Genomic DNA, 15,402 nt, shown 5'->3' on the forward strand with positions numbered 1-15,402 from the left:
TCAATATTTTCTTTTTATGAGTTGTGCTTTTGTCGTCATCTAAGAATTCTTCACCTAGCCCTAGATACTAAAGATTTTTTGAAAGTTTTATAGTTTCATCTCTACCATTTTAAGTCCATGATCCATTTTTAATCTCTCTAGCACTGTTTATTGAAAAGGCTGTCTTTTCTCTATTGAAGTGCTCTTTATACTTTTCTAAAAAAAATCACCTGAATTTATTTGTGTGGATCTATTTCTGAGTTCTTTACTCTGTCCCATTGATCTAGGTGTCTGTTTTTTCACCAATAAAATACTGTCTTGATTACTATAGCTTATAGTAAGCTTTAATATTAAGGAGGCTGATTCCTCCTACTTTATTCATTTTTCTCAATATAGTTTTAGGTATTCTAGAGCCCATGTTATATAAATTTTATAATTTTTTTGTGTCTATAGATCCTTGCTGGAATTTTAATTGAAAATAAACCTACAAAAAAAAGAAAATAAACCTACAGGGACACCTGGGTGGCTCAGCAGTTAAGCGTCTGCCTTCGGCTCAGGGCGTGATCCTGGAGTCCTGGGATGGAGTCCCATATCGGGCTTCCTACATGGAGCCTGCTTCTCCCTCTGCCTGTGTCTCTGCCTCTTTCTCTCTCTCTGTCTCTCATGAATGAATAAATAAAATCTTTAACAAAAGAAAGAAAGAAAATAAACCTATAGATCCATTTAGGAGAACAGGCATATTTAGTATGTAGAGTCTTCCAATCCATGAGCATGGTATGACTTTTTTTTTTTTTGGTATGACATTTATTATTTAGAAACTTTTCTACCTAGAATAGTCTCTTTTGTGTTTTTCTTGTTTTGATGTCAGATGAGATTGCATGCATTAATCTGGATTTCCAATTTTTAGGCTTGCTGAGAATGATAAAACTCATTGATATTCATTTATTATTTGTTTACTTATTCATTCACTCATTCATAATGCAGGTATATTTATCTTGCTCCATTGCAATTAACAGATAATATTTTGTTTGCAGTATTAATATTGATTTTAAAGGTTATAACCCTGTAAATATGTGAGAAATTGGCTGTGTAGTAAAGGAAGGACATTACTATAAACTAAGGAATTTTTGTAATGACATTTACTGTAAAGATTTTTATCTCTGGCACTAATAAGTAAATATGATGGGCAGAGGGAGGGTTTACTAACAGAATAGGACTTATTAGAGGGAGGGTGTACTCTGAAAAATTTCTTATTTGGCTATTTTAACCCCATATTCAAAAGAAATTGAGGGTATGGAGTGAGTCAACTCAGAAGGTACAAGTAAGTGATGATTTAGGAGAGAGTAGAAATATAAGAGCTGTACTAGAGAGATCTCTTTATGGAGAAATGGAAACATTTAGGTAAGCTTATAACTCTTCCTTGAAATAGGAATATTTATTTTGCTTGAGTTTTCTTAATTATTCATTCATCAAGTATTTTTGGAGCCCCAACTACTTTCCCTGCATTTTGCTGGGGCCTGTCAATATATAGCTGTTAAAAAGACAGTATCTAAAGACCCAGCATTCACTGGCTCTCTTCTCAGTACCTGCTCCCTGTGGCCCTGAGGGCATGTGAGCCAAGGATGGCCCTAAAGAATAGGAGGCAGAGAGGGATCAGGTGTATAGGTCTAAGTGTCTTGGCAGTGCATTCTTGGAGAGATTTGGGAGGAGGAGAATGCATGGATAGGCCCAGAAGCGATGATGTCCAAAGAGAAACAAGCAGTGAAAAATCTCAATGTGGAAAATGCTCAGCAGGAAAATGAAAGAGAAGAACAGGGCCTCGTGCAGAATGCAAAGAAATCATGAGATTGGAGAGAGGGGTGAACGCCAGAAGCCTGGAGGAAATGTCAGGCTGAGGTGAATGAGGCGGCTTGTCTCTAATTTTCAATGAGCCATACCTAACAGACATATTGACCACAATGAAGTGGGAGATGATGTGGAAAAGTTCATAGGGCAGATGATGGGAATCAGGAGAAAGACTAAAGAGCAGCAAATGAGGCATCATAAGTGCTTCTAAACTCCTGAACCTGATAATCTTTATGACTTTTGCCTTATACCTTGAATCCTAAGGTTTTCCCTGAGGTTAATAATGTGGCCTCTACTCTACAAGCATGTAATTTTGTAAGTTACTTTTTCTGTAACCTTTTTGATATTTCCACTTAGAAGTTTGTAATTAAACACTGTTTTGTCTCAGTTATGTAAAACTTTCTGTCCAGTAGGGCAATTTCACCCAGTTTTAGGAAAAACTATTTTTTTTCATAACATGAAATCAATAAAGCAGTTTAAAAAGCTAAAAAATAGGGGCAGCCTGGGTGGCTCAGCGGTTTGGCGCCTGCCTTTGGCCCAGGGCCTAATCCTGGGGACCCGGGATCAAGTCCTGCATCGGGCTCCCTGTGTGGAGCCTGCTTCTCCCTCTGCCTGTGCCTCCGCCTCTCTCTCTCTCTCTGTGTCTCTCATGAATAAATAAATAAAATCTTTAAAAAAGCTAAAAAATATAGGATCCTTGAGTTCATGGAATTTATAATGTAATATGATATATAATATAGCAATAACAGCATCTATAGATGTTTTTCCAACAGGTAAATGGCATGATATATTTATTATTTGAATGGGCCTATTTACAGATATTAGTGGCCAGTACAAAAAGGAATACCAACCTTGTATATCAGTTTTTAAGATTTGGGGATATTTCTGATTTTACTATATTTTAAGGTTTTGGAATCTACATATCTGAAGTTATTGATTTGATTGGCAAATGAATTAATTATGACTTAAATAGGTGTTTTCTGAGCCATTAATACCGAGCATTTTAAATATATTTGGTGAATTGAAAATATATGTAAAATAGAAAGGCATGGGGTTCCTGCATGGCTCAGTCTTTTAAGCATCTGATTCTTGATTTCAGCTCAGGTCATGTTCTCAGGATCCTGAGATCAAGCCCCACATCAGGTTCCCTGCTCAGCAGGGGTCTGCTTGAGATTTCTTTTCCTCTAGGTCTACTCCGACCTGTACATCTGTGTGTGCATGCTCTGTCTCTGTAAAAGTAAATAAGTAAATAAATCTTTTAATAAAAAAAAAGAAAGGCATGTACAACCTTTGGTATGAGAAATTTGATATAAATAAATGGCTGATAATATTAAAAATATGAGTTGCATTGTATTTTCCTTCAGATTCATAAGAGACCAAAGAGTCTATAGAAGCCTGTGTAAAGTTCATATTAAAATAGATATCCTGGATGGGACGCCTGGGTGGCTCAGCAGTTGAGCGTCTGCTTTAGGCTCAGGTCGTGATCCCTGGTTCAGGGATTGAGTCCTGCATCGGGATCCCTGCAGGAATCATACTTCTCCCTCTGCCTATGTCTCTGCCTCTCTCTCTGTGTCTCTTATGAATAAATAAAATCTTTAAAAAATAGGTATCCTGGCAAGCAAAATAAGCATGCTTCCTGACACGTTACAGTTGAAACCCACTTTAAGATATGTTGTAGACTGAATGACATGTTAATAGGAATATTTGAAACTATATATTTCAAACCATTGATTTCTTTGTATAATTCATTTGTTAAAGCACATTTTTCAGTTTTATTTTTTAGTTTTAAAAAATATTTGTTTTATTTTAAAGAGAGCATGAGAGCATAGGAGTGGGAGGAGGGGCAGAAGGAGAGGGAGAGAATCTCAAGCAGACTCTGTGCTGAGTGGCAGAGCCACTATTGGGCTTGATTTCAAGACCCTGACATTGTGATCTTAACTGAAACCAAGAGTTAGATGCTTCTGACTGAGCCACCCAGGTGCCCCAAAACATTTATAATCTCTTCCAAACAAAATAATGAATGCCATGTGATTTGTTTGAATCTTTTTTTAAAAAGATTTTATTTATTTGAAAGAGAATGAGCAAGAGAGAAAGCACAAGCAGGAGGAGGTGCAGAGGCAGAGGGAGAAGCTGACTCCCTGCCGAGCAGGGAGCTCAACAAGGGACCCCTGGATCATTACCTGAGCCAAAAACAGATGCTTAACTGACTGAGCTACCCAGGAGCCCCATGGATCTTTTTTTATATATATAAAGATTTTATTTATTTGAGAGAGAGAGCACAAGTGGGGGAAAGGGGAGAGAGGGACAGGCAGACTTCCCACTGACCTGGGAGCCCAATGCAGGACCTTATCCCAGGACCCTGAGATCATGACCTAAGCTGAAGTCAGAAACTTAACAGACTGAGCTACCCAGGTGCCCTGATATGTTTGAATATTGATTAGAGAAACAGTCTGTTTATTTTAGGAAATAGTAGGGATACTCTGGGTTATGAGATCTAGATATCCAGTCTATCCCAGGATATGAGTGGGTTGGTTATTGAAGAATGGAACTATAGAACATTCAAATAGTGAGCCAGCAGAGAGAAGATAACTTGTTTTTGAGCTTCAAGATTCCATTTATCTATATGTATTTATTTTGTTCTTTCTTCTTGTCCTCGTACTTTTAGTTTCCTCTTAATATTGGCTTGCACATGGCCAACATAGCCTTTGAGGCCATTCTGTATCATGACCTCTTGGCTTCATTCCCATTGCTACCTAGGTTAATCTCTTGCTGTTTTCTAGTTCAAATAAACGGGAGAAAATTTAATCAAATCTTTTTGGTATATTTATTTTTTTCATGCTGGCCCCCTCCTTGTCTACTGGCCAACCAAATTTTGAATTACCTTGCTCCTTCATATTTTATGGTTACCTATAATCATGTATGAGAATTCTGGATCATGTAGTATAAAACATGACTGCTTGCAGCTATCCTTGTGTAGGGACTGTGGGCAGGCCATTTTACTTAGCAAGGACTTTAGTTGTCACTATGATTAATAATAAAGGGTAATTTATGAAAATATGCTACCTTTAAGTCGGTTTATGTAGGCCTAAATGCCATTTTTTTAGAAGGAATATCTATACTGTGTTAGAGTTATCTGTGGTGTAATGTTGATTTGGAGTTGTCTTAGGTCTTGTTTTTATAAATTTGCTAATACCCTAACATTTACATTGCACCTATTACTCTTGGAGAAACGGAAAAATTTCAGATCTCCATCTTACAATACTTACGTATATTGTATAAATATAATAAAGTGTAAATCTACCATTTGTTCATTATCTAGTTTGAACCTCATTGACTTTGCAGAGATAACTGATTGTTTTGGTTTATCTATTCAGGCCTGTGTCAACATTTGTGTAGACTGAGCCAGGAATACAAATGCAACTGTACATACCATATGTGTAAAACCTTAATTTAAACAAAGTTAACAAACTATCAAATAATGTTGTATTCTCATATTTTGACATATGCCTTTATAATAAACTGGAAAGTTAAATTCCAGTTTAGAATCCTCCAACTCCGCATAGTTTAACACAGGAATATGATTGCCCTGGAAAATATGACTTCTAGTGCTTGACTGGCCTCCTCTTTTGATATTCGACTCTGTCTTGCATGGGGGGCCTCACTCTAATAATGTATGTTTCCCTCCAGTCTATGCATTCAAGCTCTGTCCATGGTCCGTACCCCAAGTTTGCTTTGACAACCCTTTGGACCTAACAGTGGGCACATAGATAGCAAGATCCTCCCTCCAAAACAACACTTCAAAGTAAGTTCCAAAAGAGAATTAAACCATCAAACCCTAAGGCATTCATTGGATAAAAATAATAAAGTGTTACTAGTCTTGTACCATATTTGAGAGAATGGGGAAAATGGTTACATGAATAATTTTCTTTAGGGCTTAAGAAAGGCTAGTGGGCTGAAAAAGGCTGGTGGAGAGTAGACCTGAAGGAGAATTTTTGTGTGGGCTCATGAAATTGGCTTGGGGATATTTGGACGGGAATTTTCGGATCTTGGGTACTCAAATTATGATCTAGAAGGGGGAGGCACAGGCTTCTGATGGTTTTTTCCTTTTGGCCCCACAGACTCTTTTGTCCTAGAACTGGGAGCAGCTGAATAATGGCTAGAATGAACTGGGAGCAGCTGAATAATGGCTAGAGAGGAGTCTGCTAAATTATGGGGCCCCCTTGCCCATATCAAAGTGTGGCACTTCATTCATTGTTTTTCATGTTTTTAACTAATAGATGCTATGCTGATTTCTTTGGCTTGAAAATGTGTTTAGATGTAATCAGGCTTGATTCCAATGAACATGGCAGAGTAGATAATGCCAAAAATTCATCTTTCCACAAAAGCAGCAAGTAAACTAGCAAATATTCTCAGAATCAACTTATTGGCATTTTGGAAACTAATAAAAAATAAAAAGCAACCAGGCAAATGCTTAATTAGGGAAAAGGCAGTTGAAACTCAGTGAAAGAGCTTTGTGGCATTTTAACTTACTTAGTTTCCATTCCCTTGCTCTCTAGTTTGGCAGAAGCTTTGCCGTGGCCTCATTCTTTTTTTTTTAATTTATTTATGATAGTCACAGAGAGAGAGAGAGAGAGAGAGAGAGGCAGAGACATAGGCAGAGGGAGAAGCAGGCTCCATGCACCGGGAGCCCGATACGGGATTCGATCCCGGGTCTCCAGGATCGCGCCCTGAGCCAAAGGCAGGCGCCAAACCGCTGCGCCACCCAGGGATCCCCCCGTGGCCTCATTCTTAAAGAACTGTGGTTGTTTATTTTGACCAGTATGGTGGGTCCCTGAAGCCCTAGCTCAAAAGATTTGCCCTTATTCTCTCTGAAGAAGGAGAGACTCATAACTCTCCGAAGACCGAGGCAGCTACTTGGGGGGCACTTGTGGAAAACACTTAAAGACAAATATATTAACCACTGCCTCCCAGGGCAAGGAATAACAGACAAACAATAAGATCAACTGAAAATAATATTTGAGTGTATAGGTATCTCTTTGAGGCTCTGCTTTTAATTCTTTTGAGTACTCAGAAGTGAAACTGTTGGATCATATAGTGATTCTATTTTTAATTTTTTGAGGAACTACCATATTGTTTCCCATAGAAGCTACACCATTTCACATTTCCACCAACAGTGTTCAAGGTCTCCAATTTTTCCACATCCTCACCAAAACATATTATTTTTTCCTAGTACTCATCCTAATTGGTGTGAGAGATGCTGTCTCATTGTGGTTTTTAATTTGTATTTCCATAATGATCAGTGATGTTGAGAATTTTTTCATGTACTTCTTGGCCATTTCTATATCTCCTTTGGAGAAATATCTATTCAAATCTTTTGTCTTATTTTTAATCACATTGTTTGTTGTTGTTGAGCTGTAGAAGTGCTTTAAAATATATTTTGGATTTTAATCTTATATCAGATTAGATTTGCACATATTTTGGTTGCTTTTTCACTTTGTTGATTGTGTCCTTTAATGCACACAAGCTATTACATTTGATATAGTCCAATTTATATATTTTTACTTTTGCTGCCTGTGCTTTTGGTGTCATATCCAAGAAATCATTGCTAAATCCAATGTAATTCATGAAGATTTTATTTTATGTTTTTTTCTAAGAGTTTTTAGGGTTTTAGTTCTTATGTTCAGGTCTTTGGCCCATTTTGAGTTTGTTTTTATTTTTTTTAAATGTAATGTTCATCATTAAAGATGAAAAGGAAGTATGGAAATGGTAGAGTGGGAGAGGTTTAACCTGTTATACATAGCTAATTGGGCAAGTTAAATGGACAAGTAAAATATTTAACACAACTAGAGGGATTCCTGTGTATTAGTAAAATACACTTTTATAGAGATTGAAAACTATTCTAAAAATGGCCATTTTTATAACATTATACCCTATAAATAAATTTTATTCTTTTTATTATGATATGTTTCTACATATTCTTCATATCATAATATGTAGAAACTAAGCTATTTCCTGTGAGCAAATAGAGTTTTGCACAACTATGGAACATCATTGAGTCTTTTACAGGATTTGTGCTTCTTTGACTCTAGATAAAGATAGTATGTATAAACTCTTTCCAAAATAGTACCTGGTTCTGCTATATTTCTCTTTCTTCCAAACCCAACTCCTTTTTTAAGACTTATTTATTTATTTGAGAGAGAGAGATCCTGTGCATGCATGCGAGCAGGAGGAGGGACAGAGGGACAGATAGAATCCCAAGCAGACTCCCTGCTGAGCAACAAGCCTGACATAAGGCTGGATTTTAGAACCCTGAGATTGTGAGCTGAGCTGAAATCAAGAGTCAGACACTTAACTAAGCTACCAAGTGCCCCTAAAACCCAACTGTGAAAGCCTTACTTTCTCACTTGTACCTTCTGATAAGCATCTTTATTAAGTATGGTGGACTATCATTTTCATCTTTATAGAGAAAGCATTTAAAAATAGATTTTAAGGGACACCTGGGTGGCCTAGTGGTTGAGCATCTGCCTTTGGCTCAGGGCATGATCCTGGGATCCAGGGATTGAGTACTGCATCAGGCTCCCTACAGGGAGCCTGCTTCTCTATCTGTGTCTCTGCCTCTTTCTCTATGTCTCTCATGAGTAAATAAATAAAATCTTAAAAAATAAAATAGATTTTAAGTGAGTTATTTAATAGCTATTGGGCTATTGAATAGCTATTGAGACTTAGCAAAGAGATGGAGAGTTTTTAAAAAGGTATGTTTATAAGTGGTGGTAGATGGGGGTTGAGTAAGTGAATTGCGTATTTATTTTAGGGATCTTATTCATTAGGAAATAGAACACAAGGGAAAAAGACTCTTGATTTTATTAACTTAATGTATTTAGTGCATATGAATCAATTTGAGTAGAATGAATTCAGAGGGAAAATGATGTCAAAGAGGAGAGTAACAATTTTACTTCATAAATTGCTAACTCAAATAGCATTTAGGAAATGTACTGGTATAACCTATAGATGAGTTAAAGTTTTTTATTAAGTAAGCCATCTTTGGAAGAGTTGAAATTAGTGAGTAGGCTGCTTTTTATGTATTGTTTTTCTATGTTGGTTTTTGTTTATATACTCCATGTTGGTGAGTGACATCATCAGTAGAAATTGTATGGCAATAGATATTATATATATACTGTTGTATAACTCTAGTTCTGATTTTCTTAAAAACGAAATGTGTGTACAGTATGATTTCTCTGTTATCTGGGGATTAAAGGGACCTAATCCTTGAGTCTACATATCCATCAAATAAAGTACCATATTTCACTAGAGGGAGTTTCCAGAGTGCAGGGGGGAATTAACCAGCATTTATAGATTTTACCTTATATCTCCAACATAAAAGAACTGATGCAAAGAATTGTATCATGTAAGTGTTCTTTGATATTGTAATCAACTTTCACTTTAATTGTTTTGTAAATTATTATTTTTCCAGGAATAGGATAAAGATGTAACTGAAGCACCTTAAAATACAATGTTAAATTATGACTATGCTTTGTTTACATTGTAATTTATTTTGATAGTTGCCTGGTGCTCAGAAAATAATAAAAAAAATCTCAATAAGAAAATAGATTGCAGCTCTTTAAGTCTATAATACTTCTTTCTTGTTTTTGTAAATTAATTTTTAAGCAGAAGGCTTATATTTAAGGCTGTTTTTGACTGAAACAATGATAATACTGAGATCTCTGTGTAGTTTTGCAGAATTTCTCTGCAAATCCAAACAGATACAGCACTATGGAGACTGCATAAAAGAAACTGCTTCAAGGTATAGCAGGACCCATTATTGAATTGCTGGAAATTATTACTCTAGAAAAATATTTCACTTTCACACATGGATTTTCTTATAAGACAACATTTTATATAAGGGATCCTTATGGCAGATGGGTGATAGGAAGGGCAAAATAGGAGGAAAGATCCATAAGTAAAGATGCAATCAGCTTCAGTTAGTAAGTACAATGGGCAGGATGTAAGAAGAGGATATCTGATTCTTTTACTTTGACACATGCTAAATCTTTTATACACAAGAAAATATTCTAGTTTCAATATATTTATGCTATTTTCTTAATTTGTATTTCAGCATTCAATAAGCATGTACTTCCAGAAGGACTTTGGTCTGTCATTATAAATTAAACACATGTCTTTTCAGATGTGTTTTTCAGTGCATGTTATAGCATAGATAATATAAAGAGAGGTTGATGTGGAAATGATTGTTTTTTTTAAAGATTTTATTTATTTATTCATGAGAGACACAGAGAGAGAGAGAGGCAGAGACATAGGCAGATGGAGAAGCAGGCTCCGTGCAGGGAGCCCGATGTGGGACTCGATTCCAGCATCTTGGGATCACGCCCTGGGCCAAAGGCAGATGCTCAACCACTGAGCCACCCAGGTGTCCCGGAAATGATTGTTTTTATATTCATCCAATGAGTCACCAACATGTTCTCAAAATGACTTATATGTATTAAGATACATGCACGACAGATTCTATACTGCAGAAATGATGTTGATTTTGTAATAATTAACATAAAATTAAGCTTTTCCATTCTCTCATCCTCTCTATCCTCATGATTGAATTTCACATCTTTGGCGATGAGTACTTAGACGTTGAGTACTTAGACATACAGTTGATGTGTTCAGATTCTGGGTTAGAGGAAGATGCTTAGAAACTCAGTTGTGAGTCTTTTTTTAAAAAAAGATTTTATTTATTTATTCATGAGAGATAGAGGCAGAGGGAAGAGAAGCAGGCTCCATGTAGAGAGCCCGATGCAGGACTTGATCCCGGGATTCCAGGATGGTGCCCTGAGCCAAAGGCAGACGCTCAATCGCTGAGCCACCCAGGCATCCCAGTTGTGAGTCTTTAAAAAGAATAAGGGTGGGGGAAACACACTACCTGATATTAAGTCCTGCTATATAGCTACAGTTAGTCAGCCTAGCTGTGGTATTGGTAGAATGGTAGACACATGGATTAATGAAACAGAATAGAGAATCAGAAAATAAGCCTGCATAAATATACGCAGTTAATTTGTAACAGAAACAAAAGTAGTTCAATGAAGGAAGGGTAACTTTTTCAACAAATGATGTTGGAGCAGTTGGATATCCATAGCCAAAAAGTTGAACCTTAGACCCAAACTTTACACTTTTAAAACAACTCAAATGGATCATGGACATAATTGTAAAAATAAAAATTTAATAAAACTTTTAGAAAAAAAAATAAGAAAATCCCCAGTACCTAGTGCTAGGTGAAGAGTTCTTGCACTTGATACCAAATACTAATTATGAGGGGAAATGCAAATAATTTGAACTTCATCCAAATTAAAAATATTTGTTATGTGAAAGTCTTTGTAAAGAGGTTGAAAATACAAGCTATAGACTAGGCATAAATATTTGCAAAACACATATCCAACAAAGGGTTCATATCTAAAATATATAAAAACCCAAAACTCATCATTAGAAGAAAAATCCCATTAGAAAATGAGTAAAAGATATGAACATACATTTCATGTAAAAGGATACACAGATGATATAAAATTATGTTTAGCATCATGAGCCATTAGGGAAATGCAAATTAAAACCACAGTGAGATACTACATACCTCTAAGAATAGCTAAAATAAAAAATAGTGACACTACCAAATGACAAGGATGTAGAGAAACTTAATTATTCATATATTATTTCTCCTTTGTAGTGCTATTTCATCATGGTTTTAATTTTCATTTTCTTATAGTTCATGACATTGAATGTCTTTTCATATGCTTATATGTATAACTTCTATTATTGTTTTGTGAAGTATCTATTCAAGTTCTTTGCCCATTTTTATTTTTTTTCTTTTTTATTTATGATAGTCATACATAGTGAGAGAGAGAGAGAGAGGCAGAGACACAGGCAGAGGGAGAAGCAGGCTCCATGCACCGGGAGCCTGACGTGGGATTCGATCCCGGGTCTCCAGGATCGCGCCCTCAGCCAAAGGCAGGCGCCCAACCGCTGCGCCACTCAGGGATCCCCTTTGCCCATTTTTAAATGGGGACATTTATTTACTGCTAACTCTTCAGATTTCTCTGTATGCTTGGAATAAAAGTACTTTGTTTAATGTGTGATTTTCAATGTTTTCTCCTAGTGTATAGTTTTTCTTTTCATTCACTTCATGGTATTTTTCAAGATAAAAAGTTGATGAAGGGATCCCTGGGTGGCGCAGCGGTTTGGCGCCTGCCTTTGGCCCAGGGCGTGATCCTGGAGACCCGGGATCGAGTCCCACGTCAGGCTCCCGGTGCATGGAGCCTGCTTCTCCCTCTGCCTGTGTCTCTGCCTCTCTCTCTCTCTGTGTGTGACTATCATAAATAAATAAAAATTAAAAAAAAGTTGATGAAGTTCAGTTAATCATTTTTCTCTTCTATAGAATGTGATTTCTTTGTCATGTCTCTAAGGATTTGTGTGTGTTAGATAAATTTTATTTTCTAAGAATTTTTTGTCTAAGGAAGATTTTTTCCCTGTATTTTCCATTTTGTGTTAATTTTTGTATAAGATTTGGAATTTCATTTAAGGTTCATATTTCTAAGGACTTCCAGTTTGAATACCATTTGTTTAAAAGACGATTCTTTCTCCACTGAATTGCTTTTGTACCTTTGGTAAAAATTTCTTGACCATATTTGCAAGGTTTTATTTCCTTTCTTTTATATTAATCTGTGTATATCCCTTCATCAGTACCACTCTGTGTTGATTACTGTAGCTTTACATTAAGTCTTGAAATCCTTTAATGGGTTTCTTACACATTATTGCATTACAATGTTTTAGCTATTCTACTTATATTGTTTTTCCATATAAATTTTAATGCTAACCTTTCTATGTCTACAAAAGTTCCTGCTATGATTGTGATTGGAATTACACCAAGTGTATATATCATTTTGAGTAGAATTGACGTCTTTATTGCGTCTTTCAGTCTACAGTTTGCATTTCCATTTATATTGTCTTTAATTTCTAGTATGAACATTTTATTGTAAAAATGATAAAAATCATATAAAACATCTCATTTTGTTAATTTATATTAAGCTATTTTATTTGTTAGAGTTGTTAATGATGTCTCTTTTTTTTTAGTTTCAGTTTTCAGTTGCACCTTGCTAGCATAAAGGAATACATTTGATTTAAATTGATTTTTGCATGTTATTCTTTTGTGCTACAACTTGATAAATTCACTTACTAATTCTAGATGTTTTGTAGATTCTCTGGAATTTTTTATGTAGAAAATCCTAATCTGTGAATCGAGACATTCTTATTTCTCCTTTTCCAATATCGTAGGGTTTATATTTCTCTTTCTTCTCTACTCTGGCTACGACTTGAGTGAGAGATATTCTTCTTTCCAAAAACATTCAGACTTTTGCCACTACATATGCCACTTTTCATGGGTGCTTTTTATTAGGTTGAAGAATTAGTCTTACATTTCTAACTCATTGTTTTTGTTATGAATGAGTATTGAATTTTGTTAAATGCTTTTAGTACCTGATGTTTTTATTCTTCAGACTATTAATTTGTAGGATTATATTGATCGATTTTCAAATATTGAATTAGTCATGCATTCCTGAGACATACCCCATTTAGTTCTGATATATTATCCTTTATTTCTGGCTTCAGTCTACTAATATTTTATTGAGGATTATTGCATTAATTTTCATGAGGGATATATTGGACTGTAGTTTTCTCTTTTTGTACTTAGTGTGGTTTTGGTCTTAGCCTAATGTTGGCCTCTTAAAATAGGTTGGGAAGTGTTCCATATTCTATTTCTCAGAAGAGATTATATAGAATTGGTATTATTACTTCTTCAAATATTTATAGAATTTGCCAATGAAAGTGTCTGGGCTTAGTGATTTTTTTTCAGGAGGTTTAAATAGTGAATTGAATTTCTTTAAGGACAATTCAAGTTATGTGTTTCATTTGCGGAGAGTTTTATAGTATGTAGACTTCTAGGAATTGGTTCCATTTCATCTACATTGTCAAGTTTATGAATATAGAGTTACTCATAGTGTTCCCTTTTTCTCATGTTAAGGTCTCTTGGATTCATAATGATTTCTCCTCTTTCATTTCTGATACTGATCATTTAGGTGTGTGTGTGTGTTTTTTTTTTTTTTGTAGTCATCCTGGGTAGAGGTTTATCAATTATATTGGTGTTTTCAATGAACCAGCTTTTGTTTTCATTGTTTTTCTCGATGTTTGTATTTTCAGTTTCAATTATTTCTGTTCTAGTCTTTTCTTTTTGCTTGCTTTGGTTTTATTTTGCATTTTCTATTTTAAACTTCTTAAGTTAAATGTTACATTTTTATTGATTTGAGGGTTTTTTTCTCTTTTTAGAATTTTATTTTTATAAGTAATCACTACAACCAACGTGGGGCTCAAACTCATGACCCCTAGATCAAGAGTTGCATGCCAGGCACCTGAAGACCTTTATTTTTAATGCCTGCATTTAATGCTGCAATTTTCCCTCTAAGAAGCGTTTTAGCTATACTCCACCCATTTTTGACATGTTGTGTTTTTATTTTCATTTATTCAAGATATTTTTTATTTTTTCAAGAATTCTACTTTGATCCATAGGTTACTTAGTAGTGTTTTGTTTCATTCCAAACATTTGGAGAGCTTTCTAGTATCTTTGTTTCTGATTTCTTTTTTTTAAAGATTTTATTTATTTATTCATGAGAGTCACAGAGAGAGACAGGTAGAGAGAGAAGCAGGCTCCATGCACGGAGCCCGATGTGGGATTTGATCTTGAGTTTCCAGGATCAGGCCCTGGGCTGAAGGCCCCGCTAAACTACCCTGAGCCACCCGGGCTGCCCTGTTTCTGATTTCTATTTAATTGTGTTGTGGCCAGATAACTTTGTGTGATTGTTATTCTTTTAAATATATACTTTTTCATTGCCCAAAATTTGTTCTGTCTTGGTCAGTGTACCATGTACACTTGAGAGCATGTATCCTGCTGTTGTTAGATGAAATATTTTATAAATATATAGTTTATAAATATCCTTACTTGATTTCTTCATGTTTGTTCTATCAGTTACTGAGAGAGGACTGATGAAGTCTCAAAATAAAATTGTGGATTTGCTCATTTTTCCTCTCAGTTATATCAAGTTTTGCCTCATGTGTTTTGAACCACTGTTGTTATTTGCATACATGCTGAAATGTTATGTTCTCTTGGATAATTGATTATTATTATTATGTAGTGCTCCTCTTTATATCTGATAATATTTCTTATCCTGCAGACTCTGATGTCAAAATTTAATATTGCTGCTGGAACTTTATTTTTTGATGAGTCATTACTTTATTAAAATAAAAAACTTTATTGAGCTGCTGTAATTGACTGACTTAGAACATGCAAATCAATGCTTTTTAGTGTATTCACAGATTGTCATACATTTATATCCACAATCTACTTTTGGAAATTTTTCATTGCCTCCTAAAGAAACCCCATATGAGTTGGAAGTTAACTCTGTTCTCCCCTAGTCCCCTAGACCTAGCAACCATTAAGCTACTTCTGTCTCCATAGATTTCCCTATTCTGGATGTTTCA

General features: G+C 35.4%; 1 protein-coding gene and 1 pseudogene across 1 annotated transcript in view; both read left to right on the forward strand.

Annotated features, from left to right (window-relative positions):
- COL4A5 (collagen type IV alpha 5 chain) overlaps positions 1–15,402 on the forward strand; it is a 284,616-nt gene that overhangs the window by 44,535 nt on the left and 224,679 nt on the right. The window lies entirely within an intron of this gene.
- On the forward strand, positions 1,717–2,080 carry LOC129517706 (protein BEX4-like; annotated as a pseudogene).

This window comes from Nyctereutes procyonoides, unplaced genomic scaffold, assembly GCF_905146905.1.
Source record: "Nyctereutes procyonoides isolate TBG_1078 unplaced genomic scaffold, NYPRO_anot_genome, whole genome shotgun sequence".
Lineage (NCBI taxonomy): Eukaryota > Metazoa > Chordata > Mammalia > Carnivora > Canidae > Nyctereutes > Nyctereutes procyonoides.